Here is a 24,363-nt window from a genome sequence, read left to right on the forward strand (position 1 = left end):
TTCAGTACGAAGGTCACGAGTCACTAGTTCATCCTTTAATTTATCAGAGAGTCCATGCAAAAAGGCTGCCACCAGGGCATCATTGTTCCAACTTAACTCAGAGGCCAGAGTCTGAAACTGGATCATGAATTGCCCAACAGAGCGGGATCCCTGTCGTATCCAAAGAATGTCAGCCGAGGCAGAAGCGGACCTGCCAGGCTCGTCAAAGATTTACCGGAAAGTGCTCACAAAGTTCTTGTAGTTAAATAATAGGGAATCAGCACGCTCCCATAATGGTGATACCCAATTCAAGGCGGAGCCGGACAGCAAAGAAACAATATAAGCCACTTTGGTTCTATCGGTGGGAAAGTTATGAGGCAGTAACTCAAATTGTACTTCACAGACATTTAAAAAGCCTCGGCAGAGTTTTGGGTTGCCATCAAACTTGCAAGGGGTGGGCAGCTGAAGTTGTGAACCCCTGGTGGCGATCGATGCTGGCTGTGTTGAAACGACTGGTGTAGGACTGGATATAGGAACAACTGGGTTTAAGGATGACTGGAAATAATCCATTTGTGTAGAAACCTCTTGCAAGAACTGTACCGCTTGCCGCTGGAAGGATTCCTGACCTTCAAGTCTGGTTATAAGACTTTGAAGAGCCCCCGAACCAACACTCTGATGTTCACTTGAATCCATATGGGCCCAGATCAAACTGTCAGAACTCTGGTATTTTGTGAACCCAAGTTTGAATCTATGTGTGGTTCAGTGGTAGGCACACGGTGCAGGAAACTCGGTGGATGTAGGTATGTCTTGCGCATGAGGTACACAGGGAGATGAGAATGTCTATAGGGATATTTATTGAAGAATGGCATAGAAAATATACTGCAATTAGTTAAACTTGAACAGTTGACAAATGCAGGAAAGGATTAACTTGAACCAGAATAGCAGTACAGACAAGTAAACACTGGATGGATTGCTCCGGGACTGGAATTGCAATACACTCTAGCACACACTGGAGAGATAGCGTAGCTCCTGAAATCACAGTACATGTACAAGTACTTAATGCTGGAAACACTGAGCTGGCAATGCTGCTGTAATCACAGTACAGGTGCAAGTACTTAGTGCTGTAAACAGTGCTGGCAATGCTGCTGAAATCTTTGTATAGGTGATATACCTGGAGCTGAATCACAGTGATGGTAATGCTGCTGAAGTCTTAGTGCAGATGAAGTACTCTGAGCTGCATCACAGTGCTGGTAGTACTGCTGGAACTTGGGATCGCTGGTATAGAACAGGGCAACAGGAACATGAAATGATCATTGGAGTCTGAGCCTGAACGTAGCTGAGACAGCGACGTTGATCTGGGCAATTTGCTAGAGCTCTGTCTAGCCCTTTTATTCCCCTTGCCGGTTAACCATTGGACAGTGGAATCATGTGACTAACTGATGCTTGTGGTTGGAGAACTTGCGATCAGCTGATCCACAGCAACATGGCAGCGCCCGTGACAACGGGGGGCCAGAGTCAGTGCAGCAGAAGGCAGAATGGGGGGCGACATGGACCCCACGGGAGCTCCGGAGTCGGACCAGAGTGCGCACTGGCAAGGTATGAGATGCTAAGTCCCGTTTCATGACAAATTGACTGAGACTAATTTGTGATCTGTTTGCTTGCCAGAAACTAAGGTACAGTATTACAACACAATGAAAGACTGTTATTACAACAAAATGAAAGACTACTTTAATTAAGTTCTAAAATTGCTTATCCCATTTAAATTCAATTCATCTTAACTGACACCCTATACACCAAATATCTGAAATCAATACAAATTCCAAAAGCTGGCAAACAAATACTGTGTATTCCTTATACACAAGTTTAGACTCAAACTTAGCCTCTTTTTTTGCTGGATTAATTCCTGCTGGGAGAAGCTCTATATTTACGTTATATTTATTAAGGCTCTGCATAGTACAAAGGAAAATATAGTAATCATATACTGTAATACAATGTCATACAATTAAGGAAATATAGCAACAGGAATGAACATATAGGGCCGGATGTAATGACGCACAATTTTGGTGGCCGTGCGGGATGCAGTCCGAACTTGCACATTTTATTAAAAGGGGAAACACTTACAAGGCAGAGTTTTGCCTTATAAGTGATTGCCCCTTTAAAAAATGTCCGCGTTAGGATGGCATCCGCACGGCCGCCAAACTCGGACGTATTACACTTGGCCCTTAGGGTCTAAGCTAGAGCCAACATTTTTTCCTTTTTTTAAAACAATATAGAATTATATATTTGTAGACAGAAACAGAGTTGCTTGACTATCCTAAATGGAATATGTAGGTTCAATATATCAAGGAAAAGGGGAAATGTCTTAGTCCTGTTATATCAACCCAAAAAGTAAAATGACCGGCAAGTAGATTTAATTAGCACAGTACAAATAATAAAAGAAAAAGGAGAGGAACACAAAATAGAATTAAAAATAACCAGTACAACAGGTGCTTACCCCAGGACCCACAAGCCGCCAATCTATCCATGGAGCAAATCAAGGATGAGAGAAAAGGGAGGTAAGGAAGAGGATAGTGAACACAAATATGCATATAATAGGGATAAAGTTGAAAGAAGAGAAATAAAGGTTCTCTAAAGAATGGCTAGCGAGTAATAGGGTTTAGATCCACCAGTAATTGGTAAGAAAACATGGAGTGTGCTGGAAGCAATGCTGAATAGCAAGTTTTTTAAATGATGGGAGCGTCTGAATAGATTTGCCCCAACATTGAAACAATTTAGATGTCAATTTCTCCTTATTCATAATTGTTTACAGCCAGTCAATGGTAAATAAAACAAGGAGTCTAGAAGTGGCCATGACTACAGTGGGTGCAGAATTGTTGAAGGATAGTTTTCCTTCCAACTGCCACTAGAAATAGTAATATTTTTTATCAACATTGGGGACATCTGGTTGGACAGCTAAATAGCCAAATATTGCCCAAGACGCTGTGCCTCAGAAAGATATGCCTAAAGTGGTATTACCATGATGAGTCAAGTCTTTCCAGAACTGTTGAATTTATTGGCAGTTCCAAAAGCAATGCTTAAGATCTGCTTCCACAACTAAGCATTTGGGGCAACTGGCATCTTCAGATAGACCAATCACATATAATTTTTGAGGGGACAGATGCGCTCTGTGTAAAACTTGATATTCCATTTTCTGATAGGTACTGGCTGGAATGAGCTATTGGTTCAAATGAAAAGTATTGAGGATGTCAGTAGGGAAAAGAAATGGTAGTTGTGTAGCCCATTTGCGAGTTTCCGGAAGCTCACTTTCTGAATCAAGTTTAATTATTATCGGAGCATATATAGTGCAGTTCGAATGTGAACCAAATTAGTCAAAAGCATCAAGAGGATTAACAAAATCTTGTGAATGTAACCTTTGAAAATGGATTTTAAATAATGTACTGTATAGCTTGAAAGTCAGGATACTGGGGTTGAGGTCAAAGAATATGCTTTTCCACAGCTTCAAAAAAAGTAAGTGATGTCGAAGAGGAGCCCAGTAAAAGAGTAGAAATACCCAGGGAGGACCAAGTTGTAAACGATAAAGAGACAGTGCCATCTTGACATTCCATACATCCTACCAAAGGAAGGAATAGAGAATGTGTGTAACTGAGATTATGTAAACAAATGGTGAATGATATAGCATGGCATAGGTAGGGGAAGAGAAGAGGGAGGGGGGAATATTTATTAGAGATGAGCGGGTTCGGTTCCTCGGAATCCGAAACCGCCCGAACTTCAGGTTTTTTTACACGGGTCCGAGCGACTCGGATCTTCCCGCCTTGCTCGGTTAACCCGAGCGCGCCCGAACGTCATCATCCCGCTGTCGGATTCTCGCGAGGCTCGGATTCTATCGCGAGAATCGGATTCTATATAAGGAGCCGCGCGTCGCCGCCATTTTCACACGTGCATTGAGATTGATAGGGAGAGGACGTGGCTGGCGTTCTCTCCGTTTATAGAGAAGAGAGTGAGACTAGAGTAGAGAGAGACACAGTATTTACTTTAGTAATTTTGGGGAGCATTAGGAGGAGTTCTACTACTTGCTGAAGTGATAGTGTGACTGTATATCTGACTTGTGGGGGAGACAGTGGGGAGCAGTTAGAGTCTGAGAGGCAGATTTATGAAGCCTGGTGAAGTGATAAAGTGGAAGGAGATAAAGTACCAGCCAATCAGCTCCTAACTTCCATGTTACAGGCTGGGTTTGAAAAATGACAGTTAATAACTGACTGGCTGGTGCGTTATCACCTTCCACTTTATCACTTCACCAGGCTTAATAAATCTGCCCCAGAGAGCAGGAGTACATATTTTAACGTACAGTGCACACTTTTGCTGCCAGAGTGCCACACTGCCATTGTGACCACACTGACCACCAGTATATATTGTGATTGTCTGCTTAGGAGTACTACTTGCAAGTTGCTGATAGTGTGACCAGTGACCTGACCACCAGTTTAATTAATCACCACCAGTTTAATATATATATATATATATATATATATATATATATAAAATTGTATATAATATATATATAATTGTATACCACCTACCCGTGTGTTTTTTTTTCTTTCTTCTTGATACATACTACTATAGTAGCTTACTGTAGCAGTCTGCGGTGCTGCTGAGCTGACAGTGTCCAGCAGGTCCGTCATCAGTCATTACATAATAAATATATATACCTGTCCGGCTGCAGTACTAGTGATATTATATATATATATATATATTAATTTCATCTCATTATCATCCAGTCTATATTAGCAGCAGACACAGTACGGTAGTCCACGGCTGTAGCTACCTCTGTGTCGGCAGTCGCTGGTCCATCCATAATTGTATACCACCTACCCGTGGTTTTTTTTTCTTTCTTCTTGATACATACTACTATAGTAGCTTACTGTAGCAGGCTGCGGTGCTGCTGAGCTGACAGTGTCCAGCAGGTCCGTCATCAGTCATTACATAATAAATATATATACCTGTCCGGCTGCAGTACTAGTGATATTATATATATATATATTAATTTCATCTCATTATCATCCAGTCTATATTAGCAGCAGACACAGTACGGTAGTCCACGGCTGTAGCTACCTCTGTGTCGGCAGTCGCTGGTCCATCCATAATTGTATACCACCTACCCGTGGTTTTTTTTTTCTTTCTTCTTGATACATACTACTATAGTAGCTTACTGTAGCAGTCTGCGGTGCTGCTGAGCTGACAGTGTCCAGCAGGTCCGTCATCAGTCATTACATAATAAATATATATACCTGTCCGGCTGCAGTACTAGTGATATTATATATATATATATATTAATTTCATCTCATTATCATCCAGTCTATATTAGCAGCAGACACAGTACGGTAGTCCACGGCTGTAGCTACCTCTGTGTCGGCAGTCGCTGGTCCATCCATAATTGTATACCACCTACCCGTGGTTTTTTTTTTTTCTTTCTTCTTGATACATACTACTATAGTAGCTTACTGTAGCAGTCTGCGGTGCTGCTGAGCTGACAGTGTCCAGCAGGTCCGTCATCAGTCATTACATAATAAATATATATACCTGTCCGGCTGCAGTACTAGTGATATTATATATATATATATTAATTTCATCTCATTATCATCCAGTCTATATTATCAGCAGACACAGTACGGTAGTCCACGGCTGTAGCTACCTCTGTGTCGGCAGTCGCTGGTCCATCCATAATTGTATACCACCTACCCGTGTTTTTTTTTTTTTCTTTCTTCTTGATACATACTACTATAGTAGCTTACTGTAGCAGGCTGCGGTGCTGCTGAGCTGACAGTGTCCAGCAGGTCCGTCATCAGTCATTACATAATAAATATATATACCTGTCCGGCTGCAGTACTAGTGATATTATATATATATATATTAATTTCATCTCATTATCATCCAGTCTATATTAGCAGCAGACACAGTACGGTAGTCCACGGCTGTAGCTACCTCTGTGTCGGCAGTCACTGGTCCATCCATAATTGTATACCACCTACCCGTGGTTTTTTTTTTTCTTTCTTCTTGATACATACTACTATAGTAGCTTACTGTAGCAGTCTGCGGTGCTGCTGAGCTGACAGTGTCCAGCAGGTCCGTCATCAGTCATTACATAATAAATATATATACCTGTCCGGCTGCAGTACTAGTGATATTATATATATATATATATATATTAATTTCATCTAATTATCATCCAGTCTATATTAGCAGCAGACACAGTACGGTAGTCCACGGCTGTAGCTACCTCTGTGTCAGCAGTCGCTGGTCCATCCATAATTGTATACCACCTACCCGTGTTTTTTTTTTTTTTTTTCTTCTTGATACATACTACTATAGTAGCTTACTGTAGCAGTCTGCGGTGCTGCTGAGCTGACAGTGTCCAGCAGGTCCGTCATCAGTCATTACATAATAAATATATATACCTGTCCGGCTGCAGTACTAGTGATATTATATATATATATATATATTAATTTCATCTCATTATCATCCAGTCTATATTAGCAGCAGACACAGTACGGTAGTCCACGGCTGTAGCTACCTCTGTGTCGGCAGTCGCTGGTCCATCCATAATTGTATACCACCTACCCGTGTTTTTTTTTTCTTTCTTCTTGATACATACTACTATAGTAGCTTACTGTAGCAGTCTGCGGTGCTGCTGAGCTGACAGTGTCCAGCAGGTCCGTCATCAGTCATTACATAATAAATATATATACCTGTCCGGCTGCAGTACTAGTGATATTATATATATATATATATATATATATTAATTTCATCTCATTATCATCCAGTCTATATTAGCAGCAGACACAGTACGGTAGTCCACGGCTGTAGCTACCTCTGTGTCGGCAGTCGCTGGTCCATCCATAATTGTATACCACCTACCCGTGTTTTTTTTTTTTTCTTTCTTCTTGATACAAACTACTATAGTAGCTTACTGTAGCAGTCTGCGGTGCTGCTGAGCTGACAGTGTCCAGCAGGTCCGTCATCAGTCATTACATAATAAATATATATACCTGTCCGGCTGCAGTACTAGTGATATTATATATATATATATATTAATTTAATCTCATTATCATCCAGTCTATATTAGCAGCAGACACAGTACGGTAGTCCACGGCTGTAGCTACCTCTGTGTCGACAGTCGCTGGTCCATCCATAATTGTATACCACCTACCCGTGGTTTTTTCTTTCTTTCTTCTTGATACATACTACTATAGTAGCTTACTGTAGCAGTCTGCGGTGCTGCTGAGCTGACAGTGTCCAGCAGGTCCGTCATCAGTCATTACATAATAAATATATATACCTGTCCGGCTGCAGTACTAGTGATATTATATATATATATATATTAATTTCATCTCATTATCATCCAGTCTATATTAGCAGCAGACACAGTACAGTAGTCCACGGCTGTAGCTACCTCTGTGTCGGCAGTCGCTGGTCCATCCATAATTGTATACCACCTACCCGTGGTTTTTTTTTTTCTTTCTTCTTGATACATACTACTATAGTAGCTTACTGTAGCAGTCTGCGGTGCTGCTGAGCTGACAGTGTCCAGCAGGTCCGTCATCAGTCATTACATAATAAATATATATACCTGTCCGGCTGCAGTACTAGTGATATTATATATATATATATATATTAATTTCATCTCATTATCATCCAGTCTATATTAGCAGCAGACACAGTACGGTAGTCCACGGCTGTAGCTACCTCTGTGTCGGCAGTCGCTGGTCCATCCATAAGTATACTAGTATCCATCCATCTCCATTGTTTACCTGAGGTGCCTTTTAGTTGTGCCTATTAAAATATGGAGAACAAAAATGTTGAGGTTCCAAAATTAGGGAAAGATCAAGATCCACTTCCACCTCGTGCTGAAGCTGCTGCCACTAGTCATGGCCGAGACGATGAAATGCCAGCAACGTCGTCTGCCAAGGCCGATGCCCAATGTCATAGTACAGAGCATGTAAAATCCAAAACACCAAATATCAGTAAAAAAAGGACTCCAAAATCTAAAATAAAATTGTCGGAGGAGAAGCGTAAACTTGCCAATATGCCATTTACCACACGGAGTGGCAAGGAACGGCTGAGGCCCTGGCCTATGTTCATGGCTAGTGGTTCAGCTTCACATGAGGATGGAAGCACTCAGCCTCTCGCTAGAAAAATGAAAAGACTCAAGCTGGCAAAAGCACCGCAAAGAACTGTACGTTCTTCGAAATCCCAAATCCACAAGGAGAGTCCAATTGTGTCGGTTGCGATGCCTGACCTTCCCAACACTGGACGTGAAGAGCATGCGCCTTCCACCATTTGCACGCCCCCCTGCAAGTGCTGTAAGGAGCACCCGCAGTCCAGTTCCTGATAGTCAGATTGAAGATGTCAGTGTTGAAGTACACCAGGATGAGGAGGATATGGGTGTTGCTGGCGCTGGGGAGGAAATTGACAAGGAGGATTCTGATGGTGAGGTGGTTTGTTTAAGTCAGGCAACCGGGGAGACACCTGTTGTCCGTGGGAGGAATAGGGCCGTTGACATGCCTGGTGAAAATACCAAAAAAATCAGCTCTTCGGTGTGGAAGTATTTCACCAGAAATGCGGACAACATTTGTCAAGCCGTGTGTTGCCTTTGTCAAGCTGTAATAAGTAGGGGTAAGGACATTAACCACCTCGGAACATCCTCCCTTATACGTCACCTGCAGCGCATTCATAATAAGTCAGTGACAAGTTCAAAAACTTTGGGCGACAGCGGAAGCAGTCCACTGACCAGTTAATCCCTTCCACTTGTAACCAAGCTCACGCAAACCACCCCACCAACTCCCTCAGTGTCAATTTCCTCCTTCCCCAGGAATGCCAATAGTCCTGCAGGCCATGTCACTGGCAATTCTGACGAGTCCTCTCCTGCCTGGGATTCCTCCGATGCATCCTTGCGTGTAACGCCTACTGCTGCTGGCGCTGCTGTTGTTGCTGCTGGGAGTCGATGGTCATCCCAGAGGGGAAGTCGTAAGCCCACTTTTACTACTTCCACCAAGCAATTGACTGTCCAACAGTCCTTTGCGAGGAAGATGAAATATCACAGCAGTCATCCTGTTGCAAAGCGGATAACTGAGGCCTTGACAACTATGTTGGTTTAGACGTGCGTCCGGTATCCGCCGTTAGTTCACAGGGAACTAGACAATTTCTTGAGGTAGTGTGCCCCCGTTACCAAATACCATCTAGGTTCCACTTCTCTAGGCAGGCGATACCGAGAATGTACACGGACGTCAGAAAAAGACTCACCAGTGTCCTAAAAAATGCAGTTGTACCCAATGTCCACTTAACCACGGACATGTGGACAAGTGGAGCAGGGCAGGGTGAGGACTATATGACTGTGACAGCCCACTGGGTAGATGTATGGACTCCCGCCGCAAGAACAGCAGCGGCGGCACCAGTAGCAGCATCTCGCAAACGCCAACTCTTTCCTAGGCAGGCTACGCTTTGTATCACCGGTTTCCAGAATACGCACACAGCTGAAAACCTCTTACGGCAACTGAGGAAGATCATCGCGGAATGGCTTACCCCAATTGGACTCTCCTGTGGATTTGTGGCATCGGACAACGCCAGCAATATTGTGTGTGCATTAAATATGGGCAAATTCCAGCACGTCCCATGTTTTGCACATACCTTGAATTTGGTGGTGCAGAATTTTTAAAAAAACGACAGGGGCGTGCAAGAGATGCTGTCGGTGGCCAGAAGAATTGCGGGACACTTTCGGCGTACAGGCACCACGTACAGAAGACTGGAGCACCACCAAAAACGCCTGAACCTGCCCTGCCATCATCTGAAGCAAGAAGTGGTAACGAGGTGGAATTCAACCCTATATATGCTTCAGAGGTTGGAGGAGCAGCAAAAGGCCATTCAAGCCTATACAATTGAGCACGATATAGGAGGTGGAATGTACCTGTCTCAAGCGCAGTGGAGAATGATTTCAACGTTGTGCAAGGTTCTGCAACCTTTTGAACTTGCCACACGTGAAGTCAGTTCAGACACTGCCAGCCTGAGTCAGGTCATTCCCCTCATCAGGCTTTTGCAGAAGAAGCTGGAGGCATTGAAGGAGGAGCTAAAAGGGAGCGATTCCGCTAGGCATGTGGGACTTGTGGATGGAGCCCTTAATTCGCTTAACAAGGATTCACGGGTGGTCAATCTGTTGAAATCAGAGCACTACATTTTGGCTACCGTGCTCGATCCTAGATTTAAAACCTACCTTGGATCTCTCTTTCCGGCAGACACAAGTCTGCTGGGGTTCAAAGACCTGCTGGTGACAAAATTGTCAAGTCAAGCGGAACGCGACCTGTCAACATCTCCTCCTTCACATTCTCCCGCACCTGGGGGTGCGAGGAAAAGGCTCAGAATTCCGAGCCCACCCGCTGGCGGTGATGCAGGGCAGTCTGGAGCGACTGCTGATGCTGACATCTGGTCCGGACTGAAGGACCTGACAACGATTACGGACATGTCGTCTACTGTCACTGCATATGATTCTCTCACCATTGAAAGAATGGTGGAGGATTATATGAGTGACCGCATCCAAGTAGGCACGTCAGACAGTCCGTACTTATACTGGCAGGAAAAAGAGGCAATTTGGAGGCCCTTGCACAAACTGGCTTTATTCTACCTAAGTTGCCCTCCCACAAGTGTGTACTCCGAAAGAGTGTTTAGTGCCGCCGCTCACCTTGTCAGCAATCGGCGTACGAGGTTACTTCCAGAAAATGTGGAGAAGATGATGTTCATTAAAATGAATTATAATCAATTCCTCCGTGGAGACATTGACCAGCAGCAATTGCCTCCACAAAGTACACAGGGAGCTGAGATGGTTGATTCCAGTGGGGACGAATTGATAATCTGTGAGGAGCGGGATGTACACGGTGATATATCGGAGGATGATGATGAGGTGGACATCTTGCCTCTGTAGAGCCAGTTTGTGCAAGGAGAGATTAATTGCTTCTTTTTCGGTGGGGGTCCAAACCAACCCGTCATTTCAGTCACAGTCGTGTGGCAGACCCTGTCACTGAAATGATGGGTTGGTTAAAGTGTGCATGTCCTGTTTATACAACATAAGGGTGGGTGGGAGGGCCCAAGGACAATTCCATCTTGCACCTCTTTTTTCTTTCATTTTTATTTGCGTCATGTGCTGTTTGGGGACAATTTTTTTGGAAGGGCCATCCTGCGTGACACTGCAGTGCCACTCCTAGATGGGCCAGGTGTTTGTGTCGGCCACTAGGGTCGCTTAGCTTACTCACACAGCTACCTCATTGCGCCTCTTTTTTTCTTCTTTGCATCATGTGCTGTTTGGGGAGTGTTTTTTGGAAGGGCCATCCTGCGTGACACTGCAGTGCCACTCCTAGATGGGCCAGGTGTTTGTGTCGGCCACTAGGGTCGCTTATCTTACTCACACAGCTACCTCATTGCGCCTCTTTTTTTCTTCTTTGCATCATGTGCTGTTTGGGGAGTGTTTTTTGGAAGGGCCATCCTGCGTGACACTGCAGTGCCACTCCTAGATGGGCCAGGTGTTTGTGTCGGCCACTAGGGTCGCTTAGCTTACTCACACAGCTACCTCATTGCGCCTCTTTTTTTCTTCTTTGCGTCATGTGCTGTTTGGGGAGTGTTTTTTGGAAGGGCCATCCTGCGTGACACTGCAGTGCCACTCCTAGATGGGCCAGGTGTTTGTGTCGGCCACTAGGGTCGCTTATCTTACTCACACAGCTACCTCATTGCGCCTCTTTTTTTCTTCTTTGCGTCATGTGCTGTTTGGGGAGTGTTTTTTGGAAGGGCCATCCTGCGTGACACTGCAGTGCCACTCCTAGATGGGCCAGGTGTTTGTGTCGGCCACTAGGGTCGCTTAGCTTACTCACACAGCTACCTCATTGCGCCTCTTTTTTTCTTTGCGTCATGTGCTGTTTGGGGAGTGTTTTTTGGAAGGGCCATCCTGCGTGACACTGCAGTGCCACTCCTAGATGGGCCAGGTGTTTGTGTCGGCCACTAGGGTCGCTTATCTTACTCACACAGCTACCTCATTGCGCCTCTTTTTTTCTTTGCGTCATGTGCTGTTTGGGGAGTGTTTTTTGGAAGGGCCATCCTGCGTGACACTGCAGTGCCACTCCTAGATGGGCCAGGTGTTTGTGTCGGCCACTAGGGTCGCTTATCTTACTCACACAGCTACCTCATTGCGCCTCTTTTTTTCTTTGCGTCATGTGCTGTTTGGGGAGTGTTTTTTGGAAGGGCCATCCTGCGTGACACTGCAGTGCCACTCCTAGATGGGCCAGGTGTTTGTGTCGGCCACTAGGGTCGCTTATCTTACTCACACAGCTACCTCATTGCGCCTCTTTTTTTCTTTGCGTCATGTGCTATTTGGGGAGTGTTTTTTGGAAGGGCCATCCTGCGTGACACTGCAGTGCCACTCCTAGATGGGCCAGGTGTTTGTGTCGGCCACTAGGGTCGCTTATCTTACTCACACAGCTACCTCATTGCGCCTCTTTTTTTCTTTGCGTCATGTGCTGTTTGGGGAGTGTTTTTTGGAAGGGCCATCCTGCGTGACACTGCAGTGCCACTCCTAGATGGGCCAGGTGTTTGTGTCGGCCACTAGGGTCACTTATCTTACTCACACAGCTACCTCATTGCGCCTCTTTTTTTCTTTGCGTCATGTGCTGTTTGGGGAGTGTTTTTTGGAAGGGCCATCCTGCGTGACACTGCAGTGCCACTCCTAGATGGGCCAGGTGTTTGTGTCGGCCACTAGGGTCGCTTAGCTTAGTCATCCAGCGACCTCGGTGCAAATTTTAGGACTAAAAATAATATTGTGAGGTGTGAGGTATTCAGAATAGACTGAAAATGAGTGGAAATTATGGTTTTTGAGGTTAATAATACTTTGGGATCAAAATGACCCCCAAATTCTATGATTTAAGCTGTTTTTTAGTGTTTTTTGAAAAAAACACCCGAATCCAAAACACACCCGAATCCGACAAAAAAAATTCGGTGAGGTTTTGACAAAACGCGGTTGAACCCAAAACACGGCCGCAGAACCGAACCCAAAACCAAAACACAAAACCCGAAAAATTTCAAGTGCACATCTCTAATATTTATGGGTAGCTGGTATGAATGCCAAATTGATTTCTCACAAATATTTAAAATGCCCGCTCTAATATATATTGTAAATGCCTGCACATCTTATTACCATATCCCATAAATGTGCGCTGTACATCGCACAACACTGCATCCCATAAGAGAAAACAATACACCCACACATTATCTGAGTTCCAAAGCTCATTGATGTATATATTTGTTATTAAAAGGATATGGATTCAATATATATTACAAAGTACAGTATACCTATAGTTACATAAATACAACTCACACAGTAAACAGTTAGAACATGCAATTACATACAATTACATACAATTTCAATTACATGCCAGCGATACAATTACCATTCCCTCCAATGTAGCTTATGTCTCCCTCTATCTGTAAATAAATACAGGAACTGATCTGCTAGCAAGTCCATCATCATCCTCTGAGAGCAAAAAGCAAGTAACTCTGACCTCCTGTGTGGTCAGCTTATGTCTCATCTAGTTTCTGGGGGAGGGGTCAACGATGAATCACCAATTCCTTTGTATATGGTAATCAGATTCAGCCTTGAAGACATCCAAATGGCTGGCCTGAGTTCCCTATCCTCTACCTCTAAGAATATCTATTGTTCTAATAAGAGCGATTTTAGCTTTTGTACATGTAATCATAACTATTTGCTGCAATATCCTATAACTTCATAACAAGTATCAAATTAATCTACACATTAAGCTGGTTGTTTTAATAGTAAACATGACCGGTCTATCTTGTTCCGTTCAAATAATACACATACATGACATTATTTTAATATATATAATTCTAAATCATCATGATGTCTGGCGCTTGATATTATTATAATTATGTACTGTATGAAATAAGTGTCGAATCCATCTCTGTGGCATGTCCGTGTAAATGCGTGTGTTACCATATATTGCTGCGCTCGCTGCGCGTATTTGCAAGTATAGAGACTTAAATGTGTGTAGTTTGTATGTTCTCTTTATGTAATATTTTTGACTTTGACACTGGTGTGAGCAATAAAAATTTATGTTGCCCCAAAATAATGTATTTGCAGTGTATATATACTGTAAATGAACACGTAAGATGAAATATCTTTAAATCAATGGTGTTTATTGAAATATCCAATTCTCAAAATATGGAGAAGTGACAGTGCTCTCCATAAATGAGGGATTACCCTTATAACAGTAAGTCTTAGGTGATTCTTTAGGAACATCCTTGGCCATAAGCACTTAACCTAGAGATTATGTTCTCCCTTGGTGAGTACATTAACCCTTGTGTGAGCCTCAGTCCAGAAATGCAGTGTGTATTTGCGGCATCCCGTCTACACTGTCCACTTACCGGTAAGTGTCTGTGTGTTGCCAAACTGTCTTCTGTGAAATCAGCCGGGCTTGTTAGGCATGTCTGTGCCATTTCTGCTTCTTTGTCCTGATGCTGCAGACTACCTTTACAGCTTCTTGGCTCCCTTGATGTTTGAAGCCCACTATTTGCACTGGGAATATTGGCAGACACTTGTCACCGCCGGCATGGGGCTCCTGTGTCTTTTGGGTCTACAGTCACGCGAGTGGCCTCGCAATGCTCTGCGGTATCTTGGTCCTCTACAGCCGAAGTGCGGCTGTTTGAAGTGTAAATGTGTAAGTGTAAACTTCTTAGTTCCCTGTCATGGGTGAGTATTATAATCCTAACTTCTCATCGATTCTCTTTTTTATTTTTCCTGTGGCAGATCTGATTTGTACTGGATATTTCAATGTTTTGAACTTTACATAATGTCTCCTATCTAATGGCCGTGTGTGTTAAGTGTTCAAGAAAGATTATTACAGTAACATATGTGTCGCTAGGTGTGGATTATTAGATCTACACTAAAAAGGTCCAGTCAATAGGTCTACCACTAATGGTAGACATGCATTAGATCGACAGGGTCAAAATGTCTACAGGGTCAAAAAGTCAACATAGAATAGGTAGACAGTAGGAAAGGTCAACAGGGTCAAAAGGTTGAAATATAAATAGTCAGCACAAAAAAGTAAACAATTTTTTTGTTTTTTTGGCTGTTTTGTCACTTTTTTGCCACAAATAAGCCCCATTAGTGTACAGGCAGGTTACAATTTCCCAGTCATAGTCCATGTGGATGGTAATGTATGAAAAAGTAAAAAGAATTGAAAAAAATGAAAAAAACTTTTGTCTACCATATGTGTGTCGACCATTGTCATATCAACCTTTTTGACTGTATTGCCTTTTTGACCCTGTCAACCTAATGCATGTCTACCATTAGTGGTAAATCTATTGACTGTAGATCTTTTTAGTGTAGATCTATAGTCTTGATACAAAGATTAATGATGGGGATGTTGTTGAGTGATCATTACGCTCTTATGACAATCATGCTCTCGGGAATGATGCAGCATGTTTTCATGCAGTGTGTTACTAAATGTATCACCTTCTGCTGAATTAACAGGATGTGTTGTGCTTTCTGGGGTGTATGTATCTATACAGTTTGTCCAGAGGGATCTATTATTTGTTACTGTGTCAAACGGTAGTAACATGTTCATTAGATTTAGATTGTCATCTGAACATCATGATACCAATTGGTCTGTAAACATTGTGATATATTATTGTGTGTTTGATCAGACCGCTGAGAATGTGTTGTAGTCAATATTTAATTCCTTTGGATTTAAAGATTTCAGGGTGTAAATCCACCATAGTTCCTCTTTATTGATTTCAGTTTACCTCCTGCCCCCTTCAGTTATGGGGTACCTGTCTTTTAGCAGCAAACAGATTTAATTTGGTGCAACATAAAGTCTTATTTCTCACACCAGCCTACACATAGATTCTCCCCCTCCCTTCCCCTATCTGTTCCATGCATGGCTGTAACTAGGTGTGAGCCAGTGGTGCCTGGCACACAGCACAGATGCGCTGGTGGCACAGGACCACCGGCAAAACCCACCTGCCCACTCCATCACTGCTCTGTCACTGCCACCTGTGCCCTCCCATCATCAACACCTGGCACGCCCTGCCATCTCTCACATAGGTAGCCAGGCAGCGCTGCAGCTCCCCCTTCACTCCCTCCCCATGTGCTGGGAGAGAAGACATCTCTCCCAGCCTGCCCCCAGCCCACCCACAATGTACTGCGCTGCGAGGAGTGCAGCATAGGGCAGGAAGAGGTAGAAAAGGCTATTGGTGTGAAGCATGCTTGACCATCACAGGTGAGTATACCACTCTCTCTCTCGCTCTTCCCCCAATAATGTGTAAAAAATGGAGACTGCCTGCCATAATGTGTAAAAAAGGGGACTGCCTGCCATAATGTGTTAAAAAGGGGGACTGCCTGCCATAATGTATAAAAAAGGGGGCTCTGTTGCTGTAAGGTGTTAAAAAAGGGGACTCTACTGCTTTAATGTGTAAAAAGGGGGGACTCTGCTGCCTAATGTGTAAAAGAGAGGGACTCTGCCTGCCGTAATGTGTAAAAAATAGGAGCTCTGTTGCTATAATGTGTAAAAAAGGGGCACTCTGTTGCTGTAATGTGTAAAAAAGGGAGACTCGACCTGCCTAATGTGTAAAAAAGGGGAATTCTGCCTGCCATAATGTGTAAAAAGGGTTATTCTGCTTGCCATAATGTGTAAAAAGGGGGACTCTGCCTGCCATACTGTGTAAAAGGGGACTCTGCCTGCCATAATGTGTAAAAGTAATCTCTGCCTGACGTAATGTGGAAGCTCTGTAGCCATGCCCCTATATTTTTGGCGCGCACCGGCCCTGATTTGTACTATATATGGGGAGGGGGATCTCCAATGCTGTTTTTTGCACACAGCATTAAAATTCATCATCTATTTAGTAGCGCCAAATTGAACCCATACCCCACAGTGAGTGCAGTGCAATCCATTTTTGTATTAAGATTATGTGTTTTCCTAGCTAATTTACAGGCCTGCATATATTTATGGGTTAGATGAGGAATTTACTTAATTAATGGATTGTGGGTTGATCCAATACTGAAATTTATTTGGGAAAAAAAGACACTTTAGGGATAGAAATTCTGACTGCAAAATGAGCGTGTGACCATCACAATATCTATCTTCAGTATTATTTAAAAAAACAAAATACTTTTCTTCATTTGGATAATGTAGACAATTTCTGACTATCTGAAAGAACTAGAGCATTGGCTTCTAGATACAACAAACTTCCTGGGTCCTGATTATTTCTGTATTTAATTTTCAATGCCAGGCATTAACTGTACTCTCAGCATTTTCTTTGTGTTTGACTTACAATGCTAATATATCACTGTGCAGTAATTGTAGATTACACTCATCCCAACAGAGATTAATGTTGAGCAGCTACATTACACAAAACCACACAGGAACACATCCATGCTTTTTATAGTTAGATTGTTTTATAATAGGTAGTGACGTGCACCGGAAATTTTTCGGGTTTTGTGTTTTGGTTTTGGATTTGGTTCCGCAAACCGTGTTTTGGATTCGGGCGCGTTTTGGCAAAACCTCCCTGAAAATTTTTTGTCGGTTTCGGGTGTGTTTTGGATTCGGGTGTTTTTTAAAAAAAACCTCAAAAACAGCTTAAATCATAGAATTTGGGGGTCATTTTGATCCCATAGTATTATTAACCTCAATGACCATAATTTCCACTCATTTTCAGTCTATTCTGAACACCTCACACCTCACAGTATTATTTTTAGTCCTAAAATTTGCACCGAGGTCGCTGGATGGCTAAGCTAAGCGACACAAGTGGCCGACACAAACACCTGGCCCATCTAGGAGTGGCACTGCAGTGTCAGGCAGGATGGCACTTCAAAAAAATTGTCCCCAAACAGCACATGATGCAAAGAAAAAAGAGGCGCACCAAGGTCGCTGTGTGAATAAGCTAAGCGACACAAGTGGCCGACACAAACACCTGGCCCATCTAGGACTGGCACTGCAGTGTCAGGCAGGATGGCACTTCAAAAAAATTGTCCCCAAACAGCACATGATGCAAAGAAAAATGAAAGAAAAAAGAGGTGCAAGATGGAATTGTCCTTGGGCCCTCCCACCCACCCTTATGTTGTATAAACAGGACATGCACACTTTAACAAACCCATCATTTCAGCGACAGGGTCTGCCACACGACTGTGACTGAAATGACTGGTTGGTTTGGGCCCCCACCAAAAAAGAAGCAATCAATCTCTCCTTGCACAAACTGGCTCTACAGAGGCAAGATGTCCACCTCATCATCATCATCCGATTCCTTACCCCTTTCACTGTGTACATCCCCCTCCTCACAGATTATTAATTCGTCCCCACTGGAATCCACCATCTCAGGTCCCTGTGTACTTTCTGTAGAGATGAGCGGATTCGGTTTTACTCGGTTTTACTCGGTTCTCAAAACCGAATCTTATTGGCTATCCAAAACACGTGACATCCGTGAGCCAATAAGATTCGGTTTTGAGAACCGAGTAAAACCGAGTAAAACCGAATCCGCTCATCTCTACTTTCTGGAGGCAATTGCTGGTGAATGTCTCCACGGAGGAATTGATTATAATTCATTTTGATGAACATCATCTTCTCCACATTTTCTGCAAGTAACCTCGTACGCCGATTGCTGACAAGGTGAGCTGCTGCACTAAACACTCTTTCGGAGTACACACTGGAGGGTGGGCAACTTAGGTAAAATAAAGCCAGTTTCTGCAAGGGCCTCCAAATTGCCTCTTTTTCCTGCCAGTATACGTACGGACTGTCTGACGTGCCTACTTGGATGCGGTCACTCATATAATCCTCCACCATTCTTTCAATGGTGACAGAATCATATGCAGTGACAGTAGACGACATGTCAGTAATCGTTGGCAGGTCCTTCAGTCCGGACCAGATGTCAGCACTCGCTCCAGACTGCCCTGCATCACCACCAGTGGGTGGGCTCGGAATTCTTAGCCTTTTCCTCGCACCCCCAGTTGTGGGAGAATGTGAAGGAGGAGCTGTTGATGAGTCACGTTCCGCTTGACTTGACAATTTTCTCACCAGCGGGTCTTTGAACCTCTGCAGACTTGTGTCTGCCGGAAAGAGAGATACAACGTAGGTTTTAAATCTAGGATCGAGCACAGTGGCCAAAATGTAGTGCTCTGATTTCAACAGCTTGACCACCCGTGAATCCTGGTTAAGCGAATTAAGGGCTCCATCCACAAGTCCCACATGCCTAGCGGAATCGCTCTGTTTTAGCTCCTCCTTCAATGTCTCCAGCTTCTTCTGCAAAAGCCTGATGAGGGGAATGACCTGACTCGGGCTGGCAGTGTCTGAACTTACTTCACGTGTGGCAAGTTCAAAGGGTTGCAGAACCTTGCACAACGTTGAAATCATTCTCCACTGCGCTTGAGTCAGGTGCATTCCCCCTCCATTGCCTATATCGTGGGCAGATGTATAGGCTTGAATGGCCTTTTGCTGCTCCTCCATCCTCTGAAGCATATAGAGGGTTGAATTCCACCTCGTTACCACCTCTTGCTTCAGGTGATGACAGGGCAGGTTCAGGACTGTTTGGTGGTGCTCCAGTCTTCGGCACGCGGTGGCTGAATGCCGAAAGTGGCCCGCAATTCTTCGGGCCACCGACAGCATCTCTTGCACGCCCCTGTCGTTTTTTAAATAATTCTGCACCACCAAATTTAATGTATGTGCAAAACATGGGACGTGCTGGAATTTTCCCAGATGTAATGCACGCACACTATTGCTGGCGTTATCCGATGTCACAAATCCCCAGGAGAGTCTAATTGGGGTAAGCCATTCTGCGATGATGTTCCTCAGTTTCCGTAAGAGGTTGTCAGCTGTGTGCCTCTTATGGAAAGCGGTGATACAAAGCGTAGCCTGCCTAGGAACGAGTTGGCGTTTGCGAGATGCTGCTACTGGTGCCGCCACTGCTGTTCTGGAGGCAATACATCTACCCAGTGGGCTGTCACAGTCATATAGTCCTGAGTCTGCCCTGCTCCACTTGTCCACATGTCCGTGGTTAAGTGGACATTGGGTACAACTGCATTTTTTAGGACACTGGTGACTCTTTTTCTGAGGTCTGTGTACATTTTCGGTATCGCCTGCCTAGAGAAATGGAACCTAGATGGTATTTGGTACCGGGGACACAGTACCTCAATCAAGTCTCTAGTTGCCTCTGAATTAACGGTGGATACCGGAACCACGTTTCTCACCACCCAGGCTGACAAGACCTGAGTTATCCGCTTTGCAGCAGGATGACTGCTGTGATATTTCATCTTCCTCGCAAAGGACTGTTGGACAGTCAATTGCTTACTGGAAGTAGTACAAGTGGTCTTCCGACTTCCCCTCTGGGATGCCGATCGACTCCCAGCAGCAACAACAGCTGCGCCAGCAGCAGTAGGCGTTACACTCAAGGATGCATCGAAGGAATCCCAGGCAGGAGAGGACTCGTCAGACTTGCCAGTGACATGGCCTGCAGGACTATTGGCTTTCCTGTGTAAGGTGGAAATTGATACTGAGGGAGTTGGTGGGGTGGTTTGCAGGAGCTTGGTTACAAGAAGAAGGGATTTAGTGGTCAGTGGACTGCTTCCGCTGTCATCCAAAGTTTTTGAACTTGTCACTGACTTCTGATGAATGCAGTCCAGGTGACGTATAAGGGAGGATGTTCCGAGGTGGTTAACGTCCTTACCCCTACTTATTACAGCTTGACTAAGGCAACACACGGCTTGACACCTGTTGTCCGCATTTGTGTTAAAATAATTACACACCGAAGAGGTGATTTTTTTTTGTATTTTGACCAGGTATGTCAATGGCCATATTCGTCCCACGGACAACAGGTGTCTCCCCGGGTGCCTGACTTAAACAAACCACCTCACCATCAGAATCCTCCATGTCAATTTCCTCCCCAGCGCCAGCAACACCCATATCCTCATCCTGGTGTACTTCAACAGTGACATCTTCAATTTGACTATCAGGAACAGGACTGCGGGTGCTCCTTCCAGCACTTGCAGGGGGCGTGCAAATGGTGGAAGGCGCAAGCTCTTCCCGTCCAGTGTTGGGAAGGTCAGGCATCGCAACCGACACAATTGGACTCTCCTTGGGGATTTGTGATTTAGAAGAACGCACAGTTCTTTGCTGTGCTTTTGCCAGCTTAAGTCTTTTCATTTTTCTAGCGAGAGGATGAGTGCTTCCATCCTCATGTGAATCTGAACCACTAGCCATGAACATAGGCCAGGGCCTCAGCCGTTCCTTGCCACTCCGTGTCGTAAATGGCATATTGGCAAGTTTACGCTTCTCATCAGACACTTTCAATTTTGATTTTTGGGTCATTTTACTGAATTTTTGTTTTTTGGATTTTACATGCTCTCTACTATGACATTGGGCATCGGCCTTGGCAGACGACGTTGATGGCATTTCATCATCTCGGCCATGACTAGTGGCAGCAGCTTCAGCACGAGGTGGAAGTGGATCTTGATCTTTCCCTATTTTAACCTCCACATATTTGTTCTCCATTTTTTAATGTGTGGAATTATATGCCAGTATCAATAGCAATGGCCTACTACTATATATACTGCGCACAACTGAAATGCACCACAGGTATGGATGGATAGTATACTTGACGACACAGAGGTAGGTAGAGCAGTGGCCTTCCGTACCGTACTGCTATATATACTGGTGGTCACTGTCAGCAAAACTCTGCACTGTACTCCTCCTATATAATATACTGGTGGTCCCCAGTGCCCACAATAAAGCAGTGTGAGCACAGATATATGCAGCACACTGAGCACAGATATGGAGTGTTTTTCAGGCAGACAACGTATACTGGTGGTCACTGGTCAGCAAAACTCTGCACTGTACTCCTCCTATATAATACAGCTGCTCCCCAGTCCCCACAATTAAGCAGTGTGAGCACAGATATATGCAGCACACTGAGCACAGATATGGAGTGTTTTTCAGGCAGACAACGTATACTGGTGGTCACTGGTCAGCAAAACTCTGCACTGTACTCCTCCTATATAATACAGCTGCTCCCCAGTCCCCACAATTAAGCAGTGTGAGCACAGATATATGCAGCACACTGAGCACAGATATGGAGTGTTTTTCAGGCAGACAACGTATACTGGTGGTCACTGGTCAGCAAAACTCTGCACTGTACTCCTCCTATATATTACAGCTACTCCCCAGTCCCCACAATTAAGCAGTGTGAGCACAGATATATGCAGCACACTGAGCACAGATATGGAGTGTTTTTCAGGCAGACAACGTATACTGGTGGTCACTGGTCAGCAAAACTCTGCACTGTACTCCTCCTATATAATACAGCTGCTCCCCAGTCCCCACAATAAAGCAGTGTGAGCACAGATATATGCAGCACACTGAGCATAGATATGGAGTGTTTTTCAGGCAGACAACGTATACTGGTGGTCACTGGTCAGCAAAACTCTGCACTGTACTCCTATATAATACAGCTGCTCCCCAGTCCCGACAATTAAGCAGTGTGAGCACAGATATATGCAGCACACTGAGCACATATATGGAGTGTTTTTCAGGCAGACAATGTATACTGGTGGTCACTGGTCAGCAAAACTCTGCACTGTACTCCTCCTATATAATACAGCTGCGCCCCAGTCCCCACAATTAAGCAATAAGCAGCACAGCCACAAATATTATTAATAAACGGAGAGGACGCCAGCCACGTCCTCTCCCTAACATTTCCAATGCACGAGTGAAAATGGCGGCGACGCGCGGCTGCTTATATAGAATCCGAATCTCGCGAGAATCCGACAGCGGGATGATGACATTCGGGCGCGCTCGGATTAACCGAGCCATACGGGAGAATCCGAGTATGCCTCGGACCCGTGTAAAATGGGTGAAGTTCGGGGGGGTTCGGTTTCCGAGGAACCGAACCCGCTCATCACTAATAATAGGATTATTTTTTTTTAGAAAGTAGTAAATATTTCTTCCTAGAATTTCCTAAACATTTGAAGATTACGTCATTTGCATTTTCAAAGTGTCTGTACTTATAACAAAGAACAATCTTCTGATCTTCCAATGTTTCAGTCAAAATTATGCCTCATTTTCTATATGGACTGGAGATAGAGGAGTCACTGCACAAAGGGGTACAGGTGGATACATTTGGCGGGATGTAATGGAACCCAAGATCCCCAGAGGTGCGGGATGCCAGCTGATTTCAGATAATTTCTTTAAAGGCGCAAACAGTTACAAGGATAAACCGTGCCTTGTAAGTGATTTCTCCTTAAAAACAAGTAAGAGATTGTCCGGCATCCCGCACCTCCAGCGATCTCAAACTTTATTACATCCTGCCTAAGTTTTGTCTCTTGGGAAAGTTACATCAGTATTCTGTCTGATACTGTGAAGTCCAGATGTGCCAGTAATTTCCCAAAACTATGTGGTATGAAATTAGATAATTAGATAATTGGGGTTAGATCCCCCAATAGTATTTCCTCTGTAAACCTGCACACCTGGTGGCAGCTGATGTGGCTACAACCTGCATTGGAATTTTATTTTTTTTCAACATCTTGTCAGCACTGTGGTCCATTTGATGTTTACTACTTGATATTGGATAACTCATCCTCGATATGTTCCACTATACAATACTCATATAAACACAATATACAGTAAATACACATTACTCTTTTATGTATGTGTAGACATGTTTTAGTTTGCTCACACTTAATTGCACCGCTTGTTTATACCATAACAATAATATATATATATATATATATATATATATACTGCTGCACCTGTGTATGATGCCCACATCTTGTGGGCCACATGCACCCTTGGGCACATATATTGGGGGTGATTCCAAGTTGTTCGCTCGCTAGCTGCTTTTAGCAGCATTGCACACGCTAAGCCGCCGCCCTCTGGGAGTGTATTTTAGCTTAGCAGAAGTGCGAACGAAAGATTAGCAGAATTGCGAATAGAAATTTCTTAGCAGTTTCTGAGTAGCTCCAGACTTACTCAGCCATTGCGACCAGCTCAGTCCTTTTCGTTCCTGGTTTGACGTCACAAACACACCAAGCGTTTGCTCAACCACTCCCCCGTTTCTCCAGCCACTCCTGCGTTTTGCAACTCGAACGCCTGCGTTTTTCCGCACACTCCCATAAAACGGCCAGTTTCCGCCCAGAAACACCCACTTCCTGTCAATCACACTATGATCAGCACAACGATGAAAAAGCTTTGTTATGCCGTGAGTAAAATACCTAACTTTTGTGTAAAATAACTAAGCGCATGCGCTCTGCTAACCTTGCGCATGCGCAGTTAGCGACTAATCGCAGTATAACGAAAATCGGCAACG

At 44.1% G+C, this 24,363-nt stretch overlaps 1 long non-coding RNA gene across 1 annotated transcript in view; it reads left to right on the forward strand.

The window, feature by feature from the left end:
• The first annotated feature begins 1,460 nt into the window (after positions 1-1,460).
• The window catches only part of LOC135057600 (uncharacterized), a 42,421-nt gene continuing 19,518 nt past the window's right edge, over positions 1,461-24,363 (forward strand). Inside the window, exon 1 of the long non-coding RNA XR_010244232.1 lies at positions 1,461-1,575. This is a non-coding gene — a long non-coding RNA (uncharacterized LOC135057600). The remainder of the gene's footprint in view (positions 1,576-24,363) is intronic.

This window comes from Pseudophryne corroboree, chromosome 3 (assembly GCF_028390025.1).
Source record: "Pseudophryne corroboree isolate aPseCor3 chromosome 3, aPseCor3.hap2, whole genome shotgun sequence".
Taxonomy (NCBI): domain Eukaryota; kingdom Metazoa; phylum Chordata; class Amphibia; order Anura; family Myobatrachidae; genus Pseudophryne; species Pseudophryne corroboree.